This window comes from Acomys minous (genome assembly GCF_964271855.1).
Source record: "Acomys minous genome assembly, chromosome: 18".
Lineage (NCBI taxonomy): Eukaryota > Metazoa > Chordata > Mammalia > Rodentia > Muridae > Acomys > Acomys minous.
The window spans coordinates 45,202,722-45,229,202 of record NC_140501.1 but is presented as its reverse complement, the minus strand read 5'-3'; the positions used below and the strand labels follow the sequence as shown (position 1 = coordinate 45,229,202).

Genomic DNA, 26,481 nt, shown 5'->3' with positions numbered 1-26,481 from the left:
AACAGCTGAGCCATCACTCCAGCCTCCATCCTTGTCTTTTAATTGAAGTATTTAGTTCTTTTATGGTTGATGTCAGTCAGTCTCTTTCTGTTCCCCTTTTGGATTGATCAGATTTCATTCTTTAAGCTTATTATCCTTTAGCAATGGCAAATGCCTCTTTTTTTTTTTAAATCATAAACAGCCTTATAACAAATTCTTTTACACCTCTTGGAAACGCAAAATTTTGAGAACATTTTAACCCATTTACCCTGTGGTCCTTTGTGTTTTCTTTCCTGATTTGTACACATAGGTTAATAAAACCCAAAGTGTCTTTCCAGCTGCCCTATGAACTTGGAGTGTGTTCCCCACAAACTGTTCTGTGTTCTTCAATACTACAGTTCTGTCTGGTCTATAATCCTCACTCCTGAGAACTTCCTTACAACGTCATGCTTTCTGTTTGCTCTCCCTTTTCATTGCTCTAGATCACTCTATTTTACCCTCACCTAAAGCACACTTTTGTATAGTACAGAATGCAAACTGACCTGACGATGCCAGCTGCTTGAGACTCTGTTGTCAGAAGAGCCCGAATTCAAGGCCAAACTGGGCAACTTCGTGAGCTCTTGTCTTGAAATAAAAGAGAAGCTTGGTCAGTGGCTCAGGGGTAGCACAGTCACTCATCAGGTGTGAGGCACTGTGTTCAAACCCCAGTACAATAGATAAGGATAGATAGATAGATAGATAGATAGATAGATAGATAGATAGATAGATAGATGGACAGACAGATAGAAATGAAACAATCAGTCTCTTTGCTCCAGAACTTCCCCCATGGCCTTCTGAGACCCTAGATTATTTCAGTTTGTTGTTTGTAAGAGGTCAACTCTCAGTGTTCAGCGAGGCATCATGTTATGCTAGCTTCCTAGAGCATCTTGGTCCGTATCTTAGCAATTTTCTAAAGTGCTGCCTGGAAGTGGGTTCGTTTTGTCTTCATCTTGAGCTTGGTTTGTATGGATTCTTAAATTTGATGTTCAATGCCACCTCGTTGTCACTTGGGAAAGTTCCTTTTCCATTAGCCTTCCAGTTATTACACCTGCCCCTTCCCCCTTGGCCCTCACTCTGAGGCTGCCGATGGAGACTTTGGGCCACGCTCCTTGGGGCTCAGTTTCCACACTTCTCTTCCTCCCGTTCTCTTCTGGCTTCAGTCTGTGTCGCAGATCCTCCTGCCATCAGCGACTTCTAATCTACTGCCAAAGCTGTCTAGAATGCCCTCGCGTATCGTACTCCAGCCTCTAGATTCTTAGATTGTCCAGGTGATTATTTCACAGGGTTTCGGTTTTCTGCAGTAAGTCTCCGCCTCTTCCTCTATCAAAGACCATTCACCAGTGTTTGGGCATCTCAGTCATCTGAAGATTCCGACCCCTGGGTTTCTCCCGATCTGTCCTCATTTCTTTGAGTTGCTCTACCTAGTCGATCTCCTTAAATTGTACCATGTTATCTTGTGTAAAAATCTACCAGGCAGTATGTTGATATTGGCTTTCACCACAGGGGAATCCACGGGCCTTAACAGACCTGGTGTGTGTGTGTGTGTGTGTGTGTGTGTGTGTGTGTGTGTGCGCGCGCGCGCGCGCGCGCGCGTGTGCAGGCACCAGACTCTAGTTATCTTAAACAGTGATCTCACAAGAACTGACGGGTTGCTAGTGGTGTCCTTAGGCTCCTTCTGTGTCCTTCTACAGTTCCAGGTGAAAACTTGATGTGTCTTGACTTTGAGAGCGCTGACCTCAGCTCTCATTTCCTCATATTATGGTTGCAAATGCATTCAGCCTCTGAGTGTTCTGAGAAACGAGGTGGTCCCCATAGCCTGATGCTCCTGCCCTCCCTTCTGCCCGGGCGGCACTCACAGAGACTGTTTGGGGACTGGTTTTCCACTTTACTCTACGTTAATACCGCTATGGCTCCTTCTGTTTGATTCTCTCCAATGTATCTTTCCATCTCTTCATTTTAACATAATTTGTTTCTTTGCCGTATATGCATTTCACAACTTATAGACAAATTTTTTTTCTCAAAACATGACTGTCTCTGCCTTTTAATGCTGAGCTTATTGTGTCTACAGTCACCCGTGAGAGTTAGCATAATTACTTTCCTGTTGTCTGTTTTGTGGTGTGTCTGCCATTTGTTTTCTGTAATTCTCTCAAGCTACCCCACTTTCCCCCTTTTAACTGAACTGCAAATGCTTTCTTCATTTCCTTAGCCCTAGCCCACTTATTCAAATTTCTACCAAAATTTTCTTCTCATTTCTCTTATTGCACCAACCTTTCTACTAACGAACATAAAGAGCCTCGATTTCTCTCATCTGCCCTGTGTATCCAGCTCATGGTTTGTTTTCTCTCAGCATTGTTAGCTCATCTAGAAGTACAGCAGGACTTTTAACACAGGTCACAAAGTGTGGGGATTGTAAAGATAAATACAGGCATAGCAAATTCTGTTGAAAATGTTTGGTGTGACTAAAATCATCATGAGCAAACCCAAGAATACTTATGAGAATCACAGACCAAGAAATGTACCTTTTAAGAGGGAAAATGCATTTACATCTTGATTTTTTTTTTAAGGACAAATAGTCCAGTAAGGAAAGAAATAAACCAAATAAATAGGCAATTTTCAGGAATATAATTTGCCATAAACACTAAGCGCATGGAAACATGGCTCAGGGGACTGCGGAGACATGACTTACGGCCGCGGTGTAGCATGGCTTTTCACTTGGTCACCCAGATAGAGCGACTGAAGATGCCCCACCCCCACCCTCACACATGCCATTGTGAGTGTCTCACCACGTGTACACCCATATTCCAACTGTGATAGTGTAAGGTATTAGCTTGTGGACAACCTAGCCAAAGGTATTAAAAGTGGACATCTGTCCTGTTTGACGGATTTTTTATTCCTAGAAAAATAAAATAATTGTATGAGTGTTCAGTACCTCAAATTTTTAAACCACTGTGAAAATAGAAGGTTGGCTGAGGTTGGGTCTGTTGGTTTTCTGTTTCAGAGCAATTTGAAGCTCTAAAAAAACCACTGAGTTAGGACACTGGATATTCAAGCGGAAGAGACATGTCTATGGAGTTAAATGCAGAAATCGAGTTGTGGTAGCATATGCAATAGGAACTGATGGTGATTTTTTTTAAATGCCAATGGTGTTAGTCACAATCATAGGGAGACAGACATGGTGAAACTGAGGGGCTGTTGAAAGACTTCACATTTTCGAAGACAGAAATTCCAAGAGTGGCGGAAATGCCACGTCTTCCCTTCATACACTTCTATACAGTTATAGTCACCACAACCATTACTTCCAAGGTGCTCTGGACAACCAAGAACGAAATGTCACAATTCCAGGACGAGTCAGGAAAGACTTCTTGAAGGGGGTGGCCAACCTGTAGGGCTCATATTACAAACAGCAGCCTCAGCAACCTGCTCACGCAGCACTTCCGTTTCCTCGAGCTGAATAAATTCTAGCCCTGGCTGTTCCTCCCCTGCTTACCGCCACCAGCATGGCTGTTTTCTTGCTTGTCTAGGCCTCCATCACCTCCCGAGGAAGGGAGCATAATTACAAATCGATCCTGTGTCCTATTCGTGAGCTTCTCTGAGTGAAGAAGCAACAGTGACTGAATAAGGCATTTGAGAACCTGGGTGTGGTGGCGCACGCCTTTAACCCCAGCACTTGGGAGGCAGAGGCAGGCGGATCTCTGTGAGTTCGAGGCCAGCCTGATTTACAAAGCGAGTCCAGGACAGCCAAAGCTACACAGAGAGACCCTGTCTTGAAAAACCAAAAAAATAAAAAATAAAATAAAATAACTCTGGGACAGTCTATGGATTACATTTGTCTTCTCACGCCTAATTCCCATGACCAGGGCTAACTGGCTCCACTCCAAGGCATAAAGTGAGCAAACTCTCCCCTTGACTGCCTTCCTGATGCCAAGGGAAAAGAAATATATGTTATTTAATATCTCAAGTGTCATTAGCCAAGACAAGCACGGGTTAGGAAGAAGGAAAGTGTCTGTTTGCACACTGTCATATGATGATGACAAGGAAATACATCCCTTCAAATCCTTTTCCATAAATAGTATTTCATTGCAGAAATGCACGTGCAACTCCTGGCGTGATTTTCAAGTGCATCTAAATAAGAAAGATTTGCCCCGTTCAAGGCTAAACACGACCACGTAGTTTTGTGTTATTATTTCTGTAGTAGACAAAGAGGCAGGCTAGGTCACATTTATCCAAAGCCTTCCTCCTCAGAAGCCTTGATTCCATGCACATAATCCTAAACCAGAAGCTCATGTCTCTGGTTCAAGCCTCTTCCTTTAAGCCGGTGGAAGACCTCCCCTCCCAGGATGTCAACACAGGGACAGTGAAAACAATACATCTCACAAGTTGCTTTTTTTTCTCTTTTAAAAAAGATTATTATAATTTATTCATATTACATCCCTATTGTTAAGCCCTCACTTGTATCCTCTCCCCTAGACCTCTGCTGGGGGGAACTCCTCCCCCACCATCTGACCACAGCCTATCAGGTCTCATGTGCTCCTCCCCCACCATCTGACCACAGCCTATCAGGTCTCATGTGCTCCTCCCCCACCATCTGACCACAGCCTATCAGGTCTCATGTGCTCCTCCCCCACCATCTGATCACAGCCTATCAGGTCTCATGTGCTCCTCCCCCACCATCTGACCACAGCCTATCAAGTCTCATGTGCTCCTCCCCCACCATCTGACCACAGCCTATCAGGTCTCATGTGCTCCTCCCCCACCATCTGACCACAGCCTATCAGGTCTCATGTGCTCCTCCCCCACCATCTGACCACAGCCTATCAGCTCTCACAGTGGATAGCCTGCATCCTCTACATCTAACAAGTTTCAATTTGTCGTTATTTTCACATGGATTTTGAGCGTCTTTTCGTATTTAACCACACAGTGTATACATGCATTCAGATATCATGGCACCCCACAAATACAGACTTCTATACGTCTTTACATAGCAGCTAATGATTTCAATTTTAAAAGCCCAGCAGGTTTTGCCCTTTATGCTCATGGAACTCTCATAGGGACGCTGAATCTGAAAATACCTTCAGAATGGTCTTTCCGATAACTGCGCATCATTGAGAATTCTTGAGACAATGACCGAAAGCAAGGAACAAAGAGTTCATTTTTGGCTTGGGCACCAACTGGGACAGAGTGTTCACATTTTTCCAGCAAACGTCCATCAGCCCTGCTCGGAGCTGTATCTCTCAGAACTCAGTCCTCAGCTACAATAAGCTGCCATTGTTCCCACAGCATCTAGTAAGCGCTGTCTGCGGTGCCCCACCCCCCTAAAGTGACCTTTGCTTTTCTCTACTACCTCTTCAAGCTTCTCTTCTCTCCAGAAGTTAGGCTTCGCCCCGTGTTGGTTCTTCCACGCCTCTGTCTCTTCACCTATACCATTTATGTGATAGTAATCCGTTCCCCTGCTAGGTCACAAGCTAGAACTAGAAACAGAAAGCAAAACAAATGAAAGTAAAGTGTACTTCATCTTGCTCCCAAACCATATGATAATCGAAAACACCTAGGCCAGCTCTCCCCTGAAAACTAATTTCTTCAGCCTGACACTGAGACGCCTTTGAAAGAAACTGTATTTCTAGGTGCTGTTGCAGAGCTATTTTTAAACTGTCTCCCTTATACTTCAAGTAATAAAGACCAATAGTCATGCAAGAAAGGACTTGTTTTGTCATTCTATTTAGCATCGGCCTGGCAGACTTATTAACAACGCCTAATCAGCGGAGGCTTGTAAGAAGTATGTGGAGAGCGGGGACTGACTGTGACATGAACTCTGGTGCCCCATATTTGACGACCTCTTCTTGGTGGGGAGGCCTGGTGGCACTCAGAGAAAGAATAAGCAGGCCACCAAGATGAGACTTGATAGCCTATGACCATATAGTGAGGAAGGAGGTCCCCCTCGGTCATAGACCTAGGGGAGGGGAATAGGGTGAAAGCGGGAGGGAGGAAGGAATGGGAGGATACAAGTGATGGGATAACAATTGAGTTGTAATCTGAATAAACTAATTAAATAAATAAAAACATTACAGGAAAAAAAAGAAGGGGTTTTGGCTCTGTTACTTGCCCCACTCGCCGGGACGCTTTAGTTGGAGGTCCTGTAATTTCTTCAGAAAGCATTTGGGAGTCATTGCTTTCTAAAGTGGGATTTCTCACATTGGAACCAAAGTGCCCTCTAAGGGGTGTTTATTTTTCAGTTGGGTAAGCAGGTAAGGAGAGGACCACAAAAGAGAAGAAAAGGCAAGCAGGCAGGCTTCTGTGTCTGTGGGAAGCCTCCGTGGTCCTCCCAGGCAGCATCTCAACACCTGGCTACCATGTAGGGGACTGTCCACTGCCCACTGCCCACTGCCCACAGCCCTGGCATCCAGGGTCCACATCTAGTTTACTCTTCTGATGCCTGTTTCCTTTATTCAGGTGTTGTCACATTCCGAGGAAATTTCCCTATCAATTTACAATTAAATGCCCTTATTTTGAGTGTGGAGTCCCAGGGACTTATCTTCCTGGGCCCTTTCATCTTCTTTGAGTGCCCCTCCTCGAAGGGGAATCCCCTCAAAAGGCATATTAAATAGCACTGCAAGATAAGAGGAAGTGCGGGGGGGGGGCAGGGGCTGTACAAGCATGTGTGTGGGGGGGAACACAAATGTGCCTTCATCAGGTCTGACTTGGAAACACTCAGATTGGTTTAAAATAAAAATCAGCTGTAGGGATGGGAGGGTGCTAAGAGGATCACAGGGTGGATACGTTCGCAAAATACTGCATATGCGTATACAATTGTCAAAACTTAATTTTTAATTAAAAATTTTTAAGTAAATATATAAACACACTAAATATAGCTAGTGGCAAAACAGCCACATAGAGCAAGAAGCAGAATTTGCCTTTATGATTGATGTGTCAAAAACTCTGGCAGGGTCTGGGGATCACAGAAGCTGACTGAACAGGGAAGGGTTAAAATGGAATCTTGAATGGTGAACAGAGTGTTGTGAAAGGAACAAAGAGAGAGAACTTCCCAGAGGAGACTGCTGTGGGAAAAAGGCATCATAAACAGAGAGCTAAGAGTCTCAAAAAAAGAAAAATCAGCTCTCTCCAAAGGAGTCTCACTGAGAACACCACACTTAAGGGCAGGCCCGTGCCCAGCAACAGATGGCCAACATGAAATTGGCTCAGTGGTATTCTGGGAGGTTTTGGGTCTCATTTTGTTTGTACCTTACTGGTCTTTGTGCTTATATATGATGGTTTCTGGTTTTGTGTTTTTATGAGATTTCTTGGTGTGCAAATGTGTGTGTGTGTGTGTGTGTGTGTGTGTGTGTGTGTGTGTGTGTGTATCTATACATGTTTCCTGTGGTGTTTTTCAGCTTCCTATTTATTTTGTCCTATTCTATTTTGTTCCTTTTTATCTTATTTTATTTTTTATTATTTTTTTATTAGATACTTGTTTATTTTCTTATGAAAGAAAGAAAGGGATGGTGGGGAGTTGGGTTGATGGGGGGGGATCTGGAAAGAGTTGGGGGGTGGGGAAACTGTCATCAGAACATATTGTATAAAGAAATCAGACTCTTTTAGAGACCCTTAAAGGGAGTCTTTTATAAAGGGCTACAATTCTATAGCCCTCTGCCATGGGTATCAGTGGATGGTTTTATGAGCCTAGTTATCCAAATCCAGAGTATGGTTCCCCTGGCAGGCACAGGGATGATGCCCAGCATGCCAGACTTGTCCATCTCAGGCACCAACCATCTGCTATTTTTATATCACAGTTCCAGGATTAACCCTGGCTAATACTAGTCACGTCGTAAATTCCTGTTTGCTGACATCTAGAGAGGGAAATATTTTTATCAGAAAACTTGCAGAATTCTTCTGGACAGGCTGTTCTAGGAAAACATCAGCAGATGAACGTTTTCACTGATTTATGATAAACTCTGGGTGCTTTTCATAAGGAGGCAATTTTCTGAGGCATTCTAGGTCCCTGGTTTGGGGCCTCTGTATTTTGTATTACTATAAGAAGTGTGAATTACCATGGCGTATTTTAAAGGTGGCGACATGGAAGTGAATCCTCAAATTTACTTTTCTCATTTATTATTAACATCAGACTCCAGGACTTAGGGCCTGTGGCTGTGATGAGGTATAGAGATGAACCTTGTTGCCTAACAGATTAAAATATGTCCTTAAGAACTTTTAGGGTCCAAACTGCTCATGCTTGCCACTCTTGGTAGTACCAAATTGTGTGTGCGCATGGTGTGTGTGTGTGTGTGTGTGTGTGTGTGTGTGTGTGTGTGTAGTCATATTATGAGGACCTTGAGTGTTGGTTCTTGCCTCCCACCTTCTTTGAGATGGGGTCTCTTGCTGTTCATTACCATGTACCTCAGGGTACCTGGTCACTGTGTTTCTAGGGAATCTTCTGTCTCTACCTCCCATTCGCAATTACAGAGCACTGGATTACAAACAGGATTACAATGTCCGGCTTTGTATGCATACTGGAGATCCAAACTCAGGTCTTCAAGTCTGTGCGACAAACATCCTAGCTTTCTTAGGGTCTCTTTAAAATGTGAGCTAATTGTCTTTTGTTATTCAATGGCTGCTGGGAAGCTGATTCACTATGATGCCTTTTCACACCGCTGCTCTTTTTAAAGTCCCAAATCAACTACTCTAAAGATTCATGTGAATGGTCTTGTTTAACAGGGCCATTCCCAGGCTACCTGTATCACCAGATTCGTCATACTCAGCTTGACACGGGAGCCAAAGAGCTGCCTCCTATCTACCCTCTCGTAGATCAGTTCATCCATCTGTCTGTCATTGGTAGGCACTCTTACTAAAATTTTGCTTCATCTAAAGAGAGGTATTCAAGCTTGTCTTAAATAGAGAGGATCGCCAATTACCAGGTATGCTGGGAGCATGCTAACTTCATGCCTACTACTTTTGGTTAGGCATAGTATTCTAAGTATCTGGCCACAATCCCTCATACACATGATGTATTAGATGTTGGAGGCTTCTTCAGTTAATCAAAGATCCATGGTAGTAGTAGTAGTAGAAGAAGAAGAAGATGATGATGATGATGATGGTGATGATGATGATGATGATATTTAATGGTTACTGAGTCCACTGCAAGAGGACAGTGAGCTAGGTAAACGTCAACTACAGCTGTACCAAGGAGACTTTGCATTCTCCATTATTCCTAATTCCCTAAGTCATCTCTACCCCAGTCTCCCAGGCATTCTAGTCCACCTTCACACTGAAGAGATCTCTACAACCCTTTGGGGTGTAGGACATTAGTGACGAAAACAGAAAATCCTTCCCATCATTATCTGCTTAATAGATAGGTTCCCTAGATACACACAAACACAGTAGCGCTGTTGGTTGGCTTCCCTTAAAGCTGTGTGTGACGGGCCTGAGCGAGACAGGAAGAAGGAGAATTATACGCACGTACCTATTTCACCGCAAGTGGGAGCACATTCATGTTGCTGAATAAATGACAAATGAGAAAAGAGGGGAGAGAAAATAAAGAGGTCCGACCAAGAGCTGAAAGAAGGAAGAGAGTGTTTCCCCAGAGGCCCTTGTGTGTTTCCCTGATAAGGAAGTTGTTTCTACAGTCCAATGTCTGCCTCTGCCTGCCTGGGTGCGTATGGGACCTTACTTGGAGAAGTCTAACAAATGAGTTTGGATGAGCATCTCCATGGTGGCTTTTCCAGTATTTTCACAGATTTAATGTTGGTTTCCTCGGAGATAGTTTTTGGCAAAGCTGGCTGCAGAGAGAAGCCAAGACTGAAAATCATATAGCATAAGGATTTTGCACTGAGACTGTGAGCTACATGCTGTCACTTTTCCTTGCACCATCCATCTCCTCAGCAACCTAGAGATTTATCCTCAGGAGAACGGCATATGAATTCCACCGAGAAATGTTTTTATTGTGTTAATGAGGTTGTATTTCTGACCGTTTCAGCTCCTCCTATGAGTGGAAGCAATTGCAGAGACAGGGTTCACAGGGAATGTTGCCCAGGGGGACGAAGAATTTAGGTTATGCTCACTCACCTGCCTGCCTATTTGTTTGTTTGTTTTTAGCAGATGGTCTTTTACTGAAATATTTTCTCATTGCTTCTTAACTAGCTAGGAATTCCACTGCACCACTGTTGATGTTATTCATGATGTCATGAGGGTGACAGCCATCCACACTGCAGCCTACACACTGTGCAGTACCCAGGATCTTCTTAATAGTTCCAGAAAGTTCCCTTGCTAAAGACTGGTGTCACATCTGCCTGGCAATGTTGACAATCTCATCAAAAGTCATGTTTCCACTGTGTTTAATGTTCTTCTGCTTCTTTCTGTCTCTCTTGAGGGCATTGATGATCAGGGCACTGCCTCAATCTGGGCCTGTCTGTTCTGGATGATCAGTTTCGCCATAATCCTCAGGCCTTTCCAGTCACCAGTGGCCTTGGCAATGTCATTACCGACGTTTTTTTGGAGACAGAGCCAGAGGACCAATCTTGGGGGCCAATGCAGATATGATGCCAACCTCGCCTGGGGTGGACCTCAAGTACACAACTTTGATCTTGTTTGGGGTTGAACTTGGGCAGCATGGTAGAGGTGGCCGGTATCAGATGAACTCAGATTCGGGACAACAGAGGGAAGTTGTACCATAACCTCCTCCAAGCCAAAAGCTGAAAAAAGTCACCTGCCCATTTCAAAGCATTTTCTTTAGTTTGGATAAAGCATTTTGAAGAAGAGACTCAATAGGAAAATATGGCAGAACTATAAAAGTGAATACTTTCTGAAGATCCAGACAAGTCTGAATGGGATATAGATGCAAAAATGATGGCCCCTGAGGACCTCTACACCTTTGGGTGAAAACCTTTATATCTCTGAAGCATGACTTTTCTGCAAAGTGCATAACAATTACTGGAAAATGCATTTTCTTAAAGGCCATTCCCAGAGAACCAGATTCAATAGGAGCTTAGGGGCAGCCTTTGATAGAATAGACTCAGAGTCACTCCTCAAACGTGTGGCTAGAGATTTTAGACAGGCTTTGTGTGAGCCACACAGCATGTGCACTTCTTTCTAAACTCACAGGGTTTCCATCCATTCCATGTGTTTGTTATGTGAGTTCCTCCAGCAGCAATATGCTGAGTGGCAACTTAGCCTCTTTCTCTCTATAGAGCAGAATAGAGAGTTTTGAACTCTCTGGAGCAAGAGATGTTATCAAAAATTGAGGTTGGAGAATTGCTCTGGCTAGAGTTGCTACATATGAGTAGAAACCAGGGTCCCCTGTTGGGGTTTTTAGTCTTGTTAATAATTTAAGAGCAGGCTCAGAAGAAAGCTTAGGACCGTTTTATTACATTTAAAAGGAAAACCCAATGTAGACAAGCTGTTAATCTCAGCAACTGTCCAGAGGACAGAGATGGGTAAGAGGAAGAAAGCAAGCCATGCATTTGTAATTAGGCACGGAGGTTCATGGAAAGAGAGAGGAAGCAAGACCCATGTACCAGAAAAGGCATACTTAGGCTCTGACTAGCATCAGAAAGGTGGGGGGTAGGGGTGGGGGGGAGAGAGGGAGGGAGGGAGGGAAGGAGGGAGGGAGAGGGAAAGAAGGGAAGGAAGGAATACAAATTTTAAAAGATGGAGGGAATAAAGGAAAGAAGGAAGGAAGGAAGGAAGGAAGAAAAGAATCACAAGTTACTCTAGGGCCCAAAGCCATGACAGACCAACAGAGCCTCACAGTAGCCCTACAGCAACTGCACTAGGAGAGGGAATTCTAGAACAGAAAGGTGCATCACCTCATAAGGAGATAATTATTCCTCTTTTCTCTTTAGCATGGTCTTAAGGAAGCTCCACCTTCCTCAGGGGAGCCCCTTAGCTAGGTGACTGGCCTCTGCAATATTAGATCTCCACTCAGGCCAGGGATTCCATTCTCTTGACTAGAAGCCTTCACTATCACCGTGACAAGGATATGTCTCACTGGGCTTCTCGCACTGACACGAGGGGTGTTTAATCAGTTCTTCAGGTGTCCTTTGAAAAGCCCATCGTGACTTCCTCAAGCAGTTGTGCTGGCCTAGGTTCATTGGTATTTCCTCCTGTTATCTTTGACCTGAAGTCTGTTATTCAGGAGTCGTTTTCATCCCGAGTTGATGAGAAGGTGAAAGTGTCTCCTTCTGTTACAATAAATGTCTCTGTTTAGCCTAGGAAGCCGATAACTGACACGGAGACTGAAACATACTTTAAAGCTTCAAGCACTAGGCAAGGCAGAATCTAAACTGCTACTAATCTACTCATAAACTAAAATAAAGTACTCTAAACCTCATAACATACATATGTTATGTTATGTTGGCCAAGCACTTGCCAATCTGATCCTTGGAGGCTTCTCTCTCCTCCTGTCCTGTCAACTGTCAACCATCCTCTCTCCTCTCACAACTGTCAACCCTTGGCTCCTTCTCCATTTCTAGGAAGTCCCGCCTTCCACTTCCTGTCCTTCTGCCCAGCTAATTGGCTAAACAGCGCTTTATTGACAGTTGTTACATCCACTCAAGACATTCCTCCACATCCTTCCATCTGAAAGGGCAATTTAAGATGACAGGCTTTAAGGATGTCATTTTCCATTAACATGTACTTCTAGCCTGTAACAGAAAAACAAAAGGGAAACTCAAATATCTTCCCCGGTCCATTCTGAAATGGCTCAGAACATCACAAGTCTTACAGGGAATTTACCTCAAGTGGAACTACATTTGGGTAATCCTTTTCAGTATACTAGTTACATCTTAGCCATCACGTTTCAACACCTAAGGCTGTCAGCAAGCTTCATAAAGGGATTTTTTTTTTTTACACCAACAGCACAGGCTCTCAAGCCTCCGTGCAATTTTCTGGATACTCAAAGGTATTTAGGTGTCACAGTACGTGCAAGGATGCTACACCCTCTCAGTGCTCTTACTAGCTGCAGCTATGCCTCCAGGCATCTACCTGTAAAGTTTAGCAGCATGTGACAATTTTCAAGACAATTTTCCTTGTTGGGGGCTTTAAGTTGTCAAGAGACCCTATTGAATGAGTGATGCTGAGTCCATTTTCAAGGTGATTTTCTTTTTTCTTTTCTAAAAATAGTTGAATGCAGAGCGGAACATTGATTCTTTAACCTCCTCACCAAGGTCATCAAACTGAAATAACAGGACAGCAATGGGATTAGACTGGGAAAAGGCTGATGGGCTAGAGGGGTTCTGTTCTGCCCTGACCTCCTGCTCCAAGCGAGCCTGCAGGGCAGCCCTGGTTGTGGCAGGCCTCCACGTTGATTTCTTTTTTTTTGCTTTTTCAGTATCTTTGGAGTCAAAATTAACCCAAACAATATATGTGCTAGGAACATATTTTGGGGGGACAGATATAAGGAATCCAAATCAGGCTGTACTCATAGGACCACATTCAGCTTCTTTCGTGCGTCAGAGTCCAAGGATAGCTAAGTGGAAATCACTTTTATGAGAAGGCACAGCAGGTTAACCAATCTGGTTACTTTAGTCTGTGTGTCCATGCTCAATGTTCATGTACAGGGATGCCTGTATGTATCCAGGTACATATGGAGGCCAGAGGACACAACTGCAAAGAGGTTGTTTCGAAGCTAGCCACTTTGATGCTTGTGCAGAGAGGTTCACTGGCCTGGGTCTCCCTGATTCGGCTAAGCTGGCTGGACAGCTGGCTTCAGGGATCCCCTGTCTCTGCATCCCTAGCATCGGGATTATAAGCCCATGCTACTGCGCCTGGCATTTTCCCATGCGAATCAAAGACAGGTCCTCACATTTGTACAACTTTCCTGCCTGAGATAACGCCCCAGCTCAAGTGGGTCATTTTAGTACAGGTTTAAAACAATGAGCTGGCACCATTCAGCGTTGTCTCCAAGCAACAGGTCCCTGCAGTCATGTGTCTGCTACAGTGATGCAGAACTTGAGAACAGATCAGAGGTCACACTGCCATAGTGAGTAGGGGACGAAGGCCCAGGCGACATGGGCTTCTGTGGGCTACCAAAGTCCTGAGCTCATTTCCAGCCCCATAATCTTAGCTACTGAGTCTTGAAGTCTTACCAGTCAGGCTATTTAGGGAGCTCTCAAGCAAAACCCAATGTGAAATTTATAAAATCTGTAACTAAACCATTGGTTTCACTCCAGTGTCACCACCTCAGTTAGACATGATCTGCCGAGGAAGGCTTTACTTTATCAAATCAACTCTAGGATAGGGAGGTTCTATCCTGAATCCCTGCCCCAAGTTATTTAGTTAGGCACTGAGTCGTTATTGAGCTTCTGGGTAGTTAGCCAACCTTTGTCTTCTCGCTTTTGTTTTGTTTTGTTTTGTTTTGTTTTAAAAGCCTGAATAATACACCAGCACGTGAAATATTTTAATCCTAGCACAGCTATTTCCATTTTATGTTTTGCCTGTCATATGTAGTGTGGCTTAAAGTTGCAAGAACACCTTCTGTCAGTCTACTCCCTGATCCCTCTACATAGCCTTGTGTTGCTAACGTCTTTGTTTCTCCCCCCTGGGGTCCATAGTAACTCCCGCACTGTGAGCCCCTCCCTCCTGTTGGCCTACCGCAGTGTATTACCTGTCCTTCCCAATCCACCTCTGGCCAACCAGCAAAAGTAAAAACAATGTGTTCGCACAACCTCTTAGGTCTGGTTTCAACCCATTCTCACCCACAGGAGTCTACATCTTCCCTTCCGGTTCTACCTGCTCGTCATTAGCTCAGGTGTATTTGTTTGGGTTACAATAGTTTTATCACCTGTGTTGGATAAAATTTAGAATTCACATTTTTCAAAATCACAAATAAAGATACATGCCTATTTTATTTGGGGTTTTTTTTCCTTTTTTTTTTTCGAGACAGGGTTTCTCTGTGTAGCCTTGGCTGTCCTAGACTCGCTTTGTAGACCAGGCTGGCCTCGAACTCACAGTGATCCGCCTGCCTCTGCCTCCTGAGTGCTGGGATCAAAGGCGTGCGCCACCACGCCCAGCTATGTACCTATTTTAAAAGCAAATCTCATGGTGAAATCTCTTGACACTGAATTTGCTATTTTAACCATTCTTAAGCCTATCACTGAGTTACGTTTACGGCCCTCACAATATCACCTATCGCTACCACCATTTCCAAACCTTCATCTCCTCAACAGAACCTGCATTTCCATTATTCAATAACCTTTTCTCCTCTCCACACAAGCTCCTAGGTTATCCTCAACCTATTTTTCAGTGGGCTGTCCATTCTACACATTTTATGTAAGTGGGATTGCACAATGTTTGCCACTTCAGTGTTCAGCTGTTACCCTTAGGTTACTGTTTACTGCTGAATAATACTCCGTGTAATGGTTCTTGCTTGTTGTTGTATGGATAGTTGAGCTTTTATGCCCTTTACTGTGAATGACATTACAGGGAAAGCGAATGGTTGCAAACTAACTCTCTACATTCTTGTTTTTCAATCTTTCAGGTCTGTGCTCAGGAAAGGGATTAAGGGACCCCTTAGTATATTTAAGTTTAGATTTTTTTTTTTTTTTTGAGGAATTGCCAAAGTCTTTTCTAAAGCAACTATCTTTTTGGGCTCCCGCTATCAATGTACAAAGGTTGTCATTTCTCCAAGCCTTCATCTACATGCACATTTCCCATTGTTTTTATTCTGACCACTTACATGTGAGCTCTTATGCCCTTGTGGTACTAATTTGTATTTGCCCACTAACTGATGGAATTGGCGCCATGTCATACGTGTATCAGCCACTTGTATGTCTTCTCTGCAGAAGTGTCTAAGTCTTTGCCCATCTTTACTGCATGGCTTCATCTTGTTGAGTTTTCATTGTCCGTTATCTAGCCTGGAAAGTAATCTCATCTGATATGATTTACAAATACTTCCTCTCGTCCTACCCATCATTCTAGAAGCTCTTTTTATGTTCATGGCGGTGTCTTTTGATATACAAAGGTTTCTACTGTAGATGAGTTCAATACCCCTGTTTCTATTTTTAATGCTTAAAACTTCTTAGTTGAAAATAGTGTCTTTCTGCTCTTCCAAAGGTCATGAGTTCAATTCCCAGCAACCACATGGTGGCTCACAACCATCTATAATGAAATCTGTATACACAATAAATAAATCTTAAAAAAAAAGAAAAGAAAAGAAAATAGTGTCTTTATACACTATACTCTGATGACAATTTTGCCAGCCTTATCTCCCAGATCCTCCTTACCTCCAGCGTTTCCAATTCCATGCCTTCTTTCTCTCTTTGTTAAGAAAACAACAACAGGCAAATTTAAAATGGCAAACAAATAAGAATAAAACAAAATGAACAGAAACCAACAAACAAAAAGAAAACAAAGAAGGAGTGTGCCAAATACATACACACAGAGACACACATATAAATAAAACCCATAAAAACACAAAAATGTACAACCATAATATACAAGCAAAAGGCCAGTAAGTTTTGTAGGGTTTTTTTTAATATTTTTTGTTTTTTGCTTTTTGTTTTTTATTATTATTAAATGCCCAAACAAAGAACTCTAAGGGAAAAAATTTCTTCAAGAATGTTTTACATTCATTTTGTATTGGCTATCTACTACCAGGCATGAGCCTCCCTTAGGTGTGGTTTATTGACACAGAAAGGCTCCCTTAGAGAAACTATTTTTTCTTTTGCAAGGAGAGCTTTTTGTTTAGGGATGGGAGTTCTCACCTACTTCCCATCTCATCACTGGGACCTGGAGTGGCTTTGATCTATGTGGGGCCCTGCACATGCTGCCATGGTCTCTTTGAGTTCATGTATGTGTCAATTGGTGTGTCTGGACCTGAGGCTGGTGTCTTCCATCCCCTCTGGTTCTTGTACTCTGCCTCCTCTTCTGCATAATTTCCCGAACATTGAGGGGAAGGATTTGATGGACACATCCTATTTAGAACTGAGTGGTCCAAGGTCTCTCATTCTGCATATTGTCCAATTATGACACTCTGTATTGGTTCCCATCTGCTGCAGGAGGAAGATGTAGTTCAGCTCATGACAGCTGAACAAGAGACACGTATCTATGGCCATAACCAGAATACCTTTAGGATTCATTTTACTGCTATGCTCCTCTAGCAGAATTGTAATTGTTTTTTTCTAGGTCCATGGCCTATCTAGTTGTCTCAGATTCTTACCCCCTTGATCTCCTTCAGTTGTCTTATTGCTCTAGCTAAGACTTCAAGTACTATACAGAATAAGGGTAGAGAGAGTAACATCCTTGTCTTGTACCTGATGTTAGTGGAAATGGAGTATTCCTCCACTTAATTTGATATTGGCTGTGGGCTTGCTATAAACTGCCTTACTGTGTTTAGGTATGCCCCTCATATCCCTAACCTCTCCAGGACTTTTATCATGAAGGGGTGTTGGATTTTCTCAAGGGCCTTTTCTGAATTTAATAAGACGACCATGGTGCTTTTATCTTTCAGTTTCTTTATATGGTGGATTACATTGATAGATTTTCATATGTTGAGCTATCCCTGCATTTCTGGGATAAAACCTATTTGATCACAATGGATGATCTATTTTTTTTCATATTACATCTCAATGGTTATCCCCTCCCTTGTATCCTCCCATTCCTCCCTCCCTCCCATTTTCCCCCTACTCCCCTCCCCTATGACTGTGACTGAGGGGGACCTCCTCCCCCTGTATATGCTCATAGGGTATCGAGTCTCTTCTTGGTAGCCTGCTATCCTTCCTCTGAGTGCCACCAGGTCTCCCCATTCAGGGGACATGGTCAAATATGAGGCAGCAGAGTATGTGTGAAAGTCAGTCCCCACTCTCCACTCAACTGTGGGGAATGTCCTGTCCATTGGCTAGATCTTGGTAGGGGTTTGAAGTTTACGGCCTGTATTGTCCTTGACTGGTGCCATAGTTTGAGCGGGACCCCTGGGGATGATCTGTTTGATGCAAGTATTTTATTGAGAAATTTTTACATCTATGTCCACAGAGGAAACTGGTGTGTACTTTGCTTTCTGTGGTGGGTCTTTGTGTTGTTTATGTATCAGGATGGTTGTTAGTTCATAAAAAAGATCTAGGCAATGTTCCTTCTGTTTCTATTTTAGAATAATATGAGGAGTATTGACATTAATTCTTTGGTAGAATTCTGCACTCAATCCTCTGGTTGGGAGAGTTTTAATGACTGCTCCTATTTCACTAAAGGCTATACATCTGTTGAAATTGCTTATCTGATCTTGACTTAACTTTGGTAAGTGGTATCTATCAAGAAAATTATCCATTTCTGTTGGATTTTCCAATTTGGCAGAGTATAGTTTAAAGTATGTTCTTTTTCCTGATGATTCTCTGGTTTTCCTCAGTGTCTGTGTCTATGTCCCCTTTTCATCTCTAACTTTATTTGTTTGGATCTTCTCTCTCAGTATTTTAGTTAATTTGACTAAGGGTTTGTCAAGCTTATTTTCTTGAAGGTCTAATTCTTTGTTTCACTGATTCATTTATTGCTTTGTTGTTTTGTTGTTTATATTTTATTGACTTCAGCCCTGAGTTTGAATAATTTTTGCCAACTACTTTTGAGTTTGATTTCTTCTTTGTTCTAAAGCTTTCAGGTCTGTTGTTACATTACTAACATGAGAGATTTCCTTTTTTATATAGTTTTACTTCATTCTTTTTTATTTATTATTATTTATACAGTGTTCTGCCTGAATGTTCATCTGTAGGCCAGGAGAGTGCATCAGATCACATTATAGATGATTGTGAGCCACCATGTGGTTGCTGGGAATTGAACTCAGAACCTCTGGAAGAGTAGTCAGAGCCCTTAATCTCTGGGCCATCTCTCCAGCCTCCTCCCTTTTTTTTTTTTTAATATAGGCACTTGGCTTTATAAACTTGCTTCTTAGAACCACCTTCACTGTGTCCCATAGGTTGGGTTATGCTGTGTTTTCATCTCCATTAAATTCTTAAAAGTGTTTAACTTCTTTTGGAAGGGGTTGGTTTTTTGTTTTGGTTTTTTTTTTTAAGACAGAGTTTCTTTCTGTAGCCCTGGCTGTTCTGGAATTCACTCTGTAGACCAGGCTGTCCTACACTCACAGAGATCTGCCTGCTTCTGCCTCTCCCATGTGCTTGGATTAAAGGTGTGTGCCACCACCACCCAGCTTTTAATTTCCTTAACTTCTGTCTTAACCCATTTTTCATTGAGAATTGAGCTAAGTTTCTATGGGTTTGTAAACTTTCTGTTGTTTCTTTTGTTGTTGATACCAAGCTTTAGTCCATGGTAGTCAGATAGGATATATGGTATTATTTCAGTTTTCTTATATCTTTAAGACTTGCTTTGTGTCCAAGTATACAGTCACTTTTGAGGAAAATTCCATGAGCTCCTGATAAAATGGTATAATCCTTTGAGTTTGCACCCAAACTCAATGTTCTATAAATATCTGCTAGGTCCATTGGGTTTATGACATTACTTAACTCCATCGTGTCTTTGTTTATTTTGGGGGGTCTGGATAAACTGTCTATTGGTGAGAGTGTGGTATTGAAATCACCCACTATCATTATATAAAGGTCAGTTTGTGACTTGCACTGTAGTTGTGTTTCTTGGGTGCCCTTGTGCTTGGTGCACAGATGTTAAGAATTGGAATAGCCTCTTGATAGATTTTTTTCCCCCTTTGATCAGTATGTAGTGGCGTTTCCTATCTTGTTTTTGTTGGTTGGATGCATCATTCCTTGGTTTCTGTTGCTCTCCCTGGATCTTAGGAAAGTGATGGCTATGGGTTCCCTGGTAGGGAGTGATTCTGCAGATTAGAGAGTGGCAGAGAGGAATAAAGGTGAGTTAGGAGAAAAGGCTGAGAGGAGCTTCAGGAAAGAGCTAAGGGATCACATTCACACCCTAGAGGTGGGGTCCCCAAGGAGTTGGAGATGTAGTAAGAAGAAAGGATTCTGCAAGTAGTTTGCAGTAAGGCAAAGAATTGTCTGGAGAGCTGAGGCTGACGGGCTGGGGGCCCTCTATCTGATCTAAGAGTTGAAGTTTCCAGTAAATGGAGTTGAGGTGGGAGGAAGGACACCTGTAAAAAAGCTGTTGCCTGGCTGAGGGTGAAAAGAGAGATGATAACTAAGACCAGGAAGAACAATATGATTCACTTCTCAGTCCATTATCTTTGAAACCATTATCCCGAAGGTTGTATTTGTCCTTGCCCATGCCTTTACACTCCAGGAGCTTGAATAAATGCGAAGTCTCAGCTCCCAGCTTGCCCCAGGGCTTTGCTGTCTGTTTCACATCTGTATCACTTGCTCTGCTCAGCTTCCCTGCCAGATGTGACCACTGGGGGAGTCCTGAGTAAGGAGTATTTCTTCTGACACAAAGGGATGGGGGAAGAGGGGGAAAAGCTGGGTTCAATGCTAGATTTGGAGAGTGCATGGAATGAAAGAACAGAAGGAAGAAAGGCCCCAGTGGTCAGTATTTTATAGGGCTGGGATGAGACTGGACATATTAAAACAGAAGAGAGGAATGAGGGTGGAGACCCCTACCTGAGTCCCAGCCCCGTGTGGCCACTGGGTTCTCAGGTAGACAAAGTCTATAGGTAGTCACAGATGACCCAAAGGAATGGGAATGTTCCAGAAGAGGCACTGAGAGGATCCATAGGAATGGAGGTAGAGTGGGAGGACTGCCGAGCGGTATGGTACAGAGCTAGGGATGAGCCTGACTATAGTGGGTGGCAGGCAGGACAGTAGAAATTGCTTACTTGAGTCCAAGTTCAGTGTGGCCACTGGGGATCCCAGGAAGAAAGTTTTTCTAGGTATTAGAAGCTGACACAAAAGGGTGGGGGGTGGGGGGAAGCAAGGTTGGCGGAGTCCCCAGGGAATGAGAAACGCATCTGCTTCCACTTTTGCTCTTGGTGTCTTGTTGACTTTATTGCTTCAACTTCCCCTTCTCTCTCTTCAGACTTTCTAAAGCCACTTCCTTATGACACACTGAGTCACTATTGCACTGAATTGTAACTAAGCAATATATCAAGGAATTAAAACTAAGGGCTTTCAACGGGCTTTATTTTTGTACTGCTTCTTTCAACTGCTTACCAAGTTTTGACAGTCTCCCGTGTGACAATAAAACAGCAGTGCTAAACCTTTGCTTACTGTCTTATTCGGTGTTCTATTGCTGCGAAGAGACACCATGCCCATGGCAACTCTTACCAAAGAAAACATTTAATTGAGGCTGGCTTATAGTTTCAGAGGTTTGGTTCATTGTCATCAGAGCAGGGGACGTGCTGGCATGCTGGCAGACATGGTGCTGGAGAGGTAGCCGACACTTCTGCACCTGAGTCCACAGGTAGCAAGAAGGAGAAAGAGAGCCTCTGGGCCCAGCTTGGGCTTCTGAAACTCCAAAGGCCACGCCCCAATAGCACACCTCCTCCAACAAAGCCACAGCTCCTAATCCATTCAAATAGCGCCCCTCCCTGGTAACCAAGCACTCTAATCTATGAGCCTATGAGGGCCATTCTTATTCAAATGTGACTTTTCAACAACTGGTAAATGTGGATAGTATATACTGCACTCTTCTCCATGCTTCTGGAGACTGAACGAAGAGCCTCACACGAGTGAGGCAAATGAGCTGTGCCCCACACCTCCTTTGAAAACACCTGAACATAAACGGTGCACACGCCTCACACAGGATAAAGCACAAACCCAGTTAAACATACGGAATTCACATGGACTCCCCATGAAAAGGTTCTTGCCAGGAGCTAGACGTAGCCATCGCACATGTGTAGGGTACTGATCCCCCTAACTATAAAGAAAATGAAATCAGCGGTGATCTTTTCTGGATTCTGGGTGGAGTGGGAGCCCGCACCCTGGCATTTACTTTTGATCATATGGAGGAGTCCCTGAAACTATTATCTCCGTGGCTGTATTTGTTCTCGCCCCTGCTTGCACCCTCCAGGACCTTGTACAAATGTTAAGGCTCGGCTCCCAGCCTGCCCCAGGGCTTTGCTGTCTGTTTCACATCCGGATCACCTGCTCTGCTCAGCCTGACTCTGCACCTGATCTGGCAGCTTACAGAAGCAAGGATGATAAACTCTTGGGTCATTCAAATGTCCAGTGTTCCCCAAGGTCTGGCCTTTTAGGGAAACAACAGTCCCATAGCTGTAGCATGGTAGAAGTGGGGGTAAATGCTTAAGAATGGAAACAGAGCCTGTAGCAATGGCCTAATACAGACACAAAATCATCTCTATAGCCAACTGGCTAAAGAAACCTGCCACTTAAGAACCATCTCGTCACAACTACACAAATGAGCCATCATTTTTCCTTATGTACATTACAATCTGGATATTGATTATTCAGAGTTCAATACATTATGTTCATAAAGGGTTTTTTTTTATCATTCCTCCTTAAATTATTATATTTTCTTCTTGAAAATCTGATTCACATAGATATCCAGAGCAAAGGTTCCCAGATTATATCTTCAAATTGTATTCTACTAGCTAATGAATGAACTAGCCCGCCACTCTTTTTTGCATAGTGTCAGACACTGGCTCTTGGGTCAGAGATTCATCTAGTAGCCTTGTAGCCCCTTGCTCCCACTGGCCACCTGAGATTTACTTCCTACCACTACAAATACTTGATGATACTAAAGCAATGGTTCTCAACTTTTCCTCATGTTTTAGTGACCCCCCAAAGCATAAAATTATTTCATTACTATTTCATAACTATAATTTTGCTACTGTTATGAATCATAATATAAATAGCTGTATTTTCTGATACTTAAGTGACCCCATAAAAGGATCATTCAACTCCTCCAAAAGGGTCATTTGATTCCAAAGCAGTTGTGACCCACAGGTTGAAAACCACTGCCCTAGACGAAAGAAAGCTAAGCTTAAGGAAACCAGCTCTTTCATAATGAACACTAAGCAAACCCGCCCTTTGCTCCAAGTACAGACACTATCTGGGTTTCAACCTGTGAATTCCACAAACATCCTCAGAAAAGATTAGGGAAGCCCAGCAACTCGCTGTCCCAGGGAGAGCCAGCTCCGTGTGGTTTTATTTCGTTCCCCGTCTCTGCACACCTAGCCATTTCTTAATATTGAGATAAATTCCCAGTGATAAATGGAGTTGGATTCAAGCTGAAAAATATCCATTTCCTGAGACTGATAATTTGAAGTTTTCCAGTTTGTCTTCCTCTTCCTAGGTGAGGACTAGTTGGTGTCAGCTTTTAGATGTGAAGTATTTAGAGCTAGGTGTGTGGCAGAATGCGTACCTAGAATGTTCAGAGCCCTGGATTTAATTCCCAATAACTAACATACACACACACACACACACACACACACACACACACACACACACACACACACGTGCAAAACCGAGAGAGACAGAAAGACAGAGAGTGGAGAGAGGAGAAAGAGAGGGAGGAGAGGGAACGAGGGGGAGAGAAAGGGGGGCATGGAGGGGAGACAGAGACAGAGACAGAGATGGACAGTCAGAGAGAGAGAGAGAGAGAGATTTAAGTTATTTGGCATCTAGCACATGCTAGGCACTTCAGCGTCACTGCTATTGTCAGCAGCGAGAGTGACCAATCACACTGTACACTCAGGTTTCCTTGTCCTGTCCTGAACCAAGCCTATGTTCCTTAAGAACTTGACCATATAGGGCTATACTTCATTCCTTTCCAGCCTTTGCTCTAAGGTCTGCTGCGTCTCTGAGAGATCTGCCCTGATGCCACTGCAAAAATGATACTCTCTCCCACCCCGACCCGTCCCTGCAGTTTATTTTCCCTCTACCTTGTTACTTCCCAGTATGTTTATAAAGTATTTGTTACATTTTATTTTCAGTTCCCCCACTGGAATCATGACTTACATGAGGTGCCTGTTCGCTAGTGACTCTATTCTTTTGTTTGTGTTTGTTTTGCTTTTTTGTTTGGTTGGTTGGTTTTAGTTTGTTTTTTGTTTTTCGAAGACAGGGTTTCTCTGTGTAGCCTTGGCTGTCCTAGACTCCCTTTGTAGACCAGGCTAGCCTCAACCTCACAGCAATTCTCCTGCCTCTGCCTCCCGATTAAAGGCGTGTGCCACCACGCCCAGCTCGCTGGAGACTCTAGTCCCCAATGAATTAGTACCTGGCCTGTCACTGGTCGTTGAAATGTGTTAAATAAGGATGCTAAGGATCCAAGAGATTATGTACCTAGTTACGCGTTCGTAGCCAACTCAGGGGCATTAGAGATCAAAGACCTGGCATCTGACTTCAAGGTGACTGTGTTTCCACTGTGCGACGCTTAACGCTGTGACCAACCCCTCCCTGCCTTCAGACAGATTGATGACATGGCCCTAGACAAACCTGTTGGCACAGCCCCCAGGCAGGTTCAGTCAGCTCTGTCTGGGAGCAGAGACCCTGGGACTGGCAGAAAAGTAAGGGACTGTGAAGGCAGGCTGCAGCAACAGGACCAGTAGCTTTATGAGTAAGAACCCTCTCTCTCTGAGGGTGTGTCTGAAAGGGCCCCTGTCTCCCGGGTTAACGACATGGATTCGTCACTCTGAGCCCTATACCGGCGAATTGTCAGAAGTCTAATCTCTCTAAGTCAGGACTGCCAGTGGTAATAGACACTTTCTACAGAATTTTAATCTACAAAGCCCTTTCTAGACCTCTCACAAATGAATCCTCTTAGGATTCCCAGGATGTGGGCTAGATACAGATAGCAGAACTTGAAAATAATGGAATACGTGAAAGCAAAACAGCAAAAGTTCTCGGGCCACGGCTGGGCTGCAAAGAGCCCTGGAGAGCTTACCTCAGCCCTTCAGGAGCTCCAGCCCTGAGCAGCGCCCCCATCAGGGTGGATGATGTACCGCACCCACACAAGCACTCCCTTCTGGTGATCCCTCAAATTTTCCCTTAAATTGTCTAATTCTGTGCTGTCCAAGGAAGTAGACGCCAGGTATAGTACTGTGACGTAAGCTGATTAAAAACTTATTTTTTTAAAAAAAAAATTAAGCCTTTAGCATTCTCCAGTCACACTGGCCACATCCAGTGGTAAGTTGATGCACAGGGCTGGTAGCAGGACTGGGACGCTTCCCTCATTTCTAAAGGTCCAAGAGAAATCGAGGCATGGAGGAGCATACTTATAATCCCAGCATGTAGGAGGCTGAAGCGAAAGACTTAGTGTTAGAGGCCAGACGGTCTCTAGGACTTAGCATGACCCTATCTAAAGAAATGGAAAAGCAAAGTGCCATCGATCGATGTCACTTTAGGTGTGGCATGTGCATGAAGGGCTGGGTTGGGCCTGATCTCATCCTGATGCAGCCATAATTTAGCGCCACAGCTTGTCGCTAGGAAGGAAGCGCACCATCTCCTCTTGTTTCTTTTCTCTCTGTGAACGGTAAGCCGTTGCTTCATCTTTCGCTGCCTTTTGGGACCATGAAGTGTTTAATTTTCTGTCTGACGTTCACTGACCTTGAACTGCGGACAGCAGAGCCTCTCCGCTCTCCCTTCTCCCCGGCAGTTGTAACCAGGCTCCCTTCTCTCCGCTGCCTGACAGTTTCCAGCCTCCCAAAGCTTAAAGAGCCTACCTCGTTCTTGGTCTCGCTCTTTGGGAGTATCAGAACATTAACCCTCTATATTTAAATTAAAGTTTCGGTACCTTAGTAAAGACAAGGTCAGAACAGGATGGGAGAACGGGGTGTATGCCAGATTAAACCGGTAAGCTTTAGGAGGAGAAGTAGTTTGATACAGACACTGCCAGTATTAACATCTGCTGGCCTGGGAATCTGAAGAGCTCGAGACCCATTGGTGACTAGAGGTCCTTGAGCTGTCTTGTATGAGAACCGGCTTAACCCATTTTTAGTGAATGGCTGACATCTTTAGAAGTGACTGGCAAGGGCCTGAACACAGTCCAATCATCCAATTCTTTTCCCCAAAGTTCACTTTATGCTGGTTTTTTTTTCCTTAAATTTTTCATTTTGTAGGTGACACAAATATACCTTTGTATGCTCTGAGGTGGTAATTAATATTTAAGTAAATTTGTCCTATGTGAATCAGGCAACTTAATTGTTTTTAGATTCATTTCTTCCTTCGCTGAGTTATGGGAAACTACTGCACTTAACGACGTTACGCTCCTGCGGACTGCTGCTACAGCTTAGGGAGACTCCTTACCATGTGGTTTGGAAATTCGATTTCAATCCCTATTAAGATTCTGATTTGAAGAAATAACCCCATCGTTCATGTCAAGGGCCAGTTGGCTGCAGCGTGTGTATTTTTCCTTTATTTCATTCTTCAGTGGTCAGAGCAGTGACCACTGCTAATCATAGAAAATAGACAACTATACATCTGGGTATGGTGTGTGCATGCCTGTGATGCCAGCAACTCGGGAAGCAGGGGCAGGAGGATTGCCATGAGTTCAAGGTCTATCTGGTCTACATAGTGAGTTCCAGGCCAGCCAAGACTACATAGTAAGACTCTGTATTAAAACAACAATAACAAAAACCCTACATACATACACACACCACATATAACATTAATATAGACAAACCAT

The 26,481-nt window shown here is 43.6% G+C and overlaps 1 protein-coding gene and 1 pseudogene across 3 annotated transcripts in view; one reads left to right on the top strand and one right to left on the bottom strand.

Annotated features, from left to right (window-relative positions):
• HTR2A (5-hydroxytryptamine receptor 2A) overlaps positions 1–26,481 on the top strand; it is a 70,403-nt gene that overhangs the window by 10,307 nt on the left and 33,615 nt on the right. The gene's annotated exons all lie outside the window — the stretch shown is intronic.
• Positions 10,139–26,165, bottom strand: LOC311589555 (large ribosomal subunit protein uL11-like; annotated as a pseudogene). The gene is made up of 3 exons: positions 26,103–26,165; positions 25,404–25,537; positions 10,139–10,604 (listed from the first exon to the last, which is right to left on the bottom strand). The product of its transcript is annotated as a large ribosomal subunit protein uL11-like (transcript).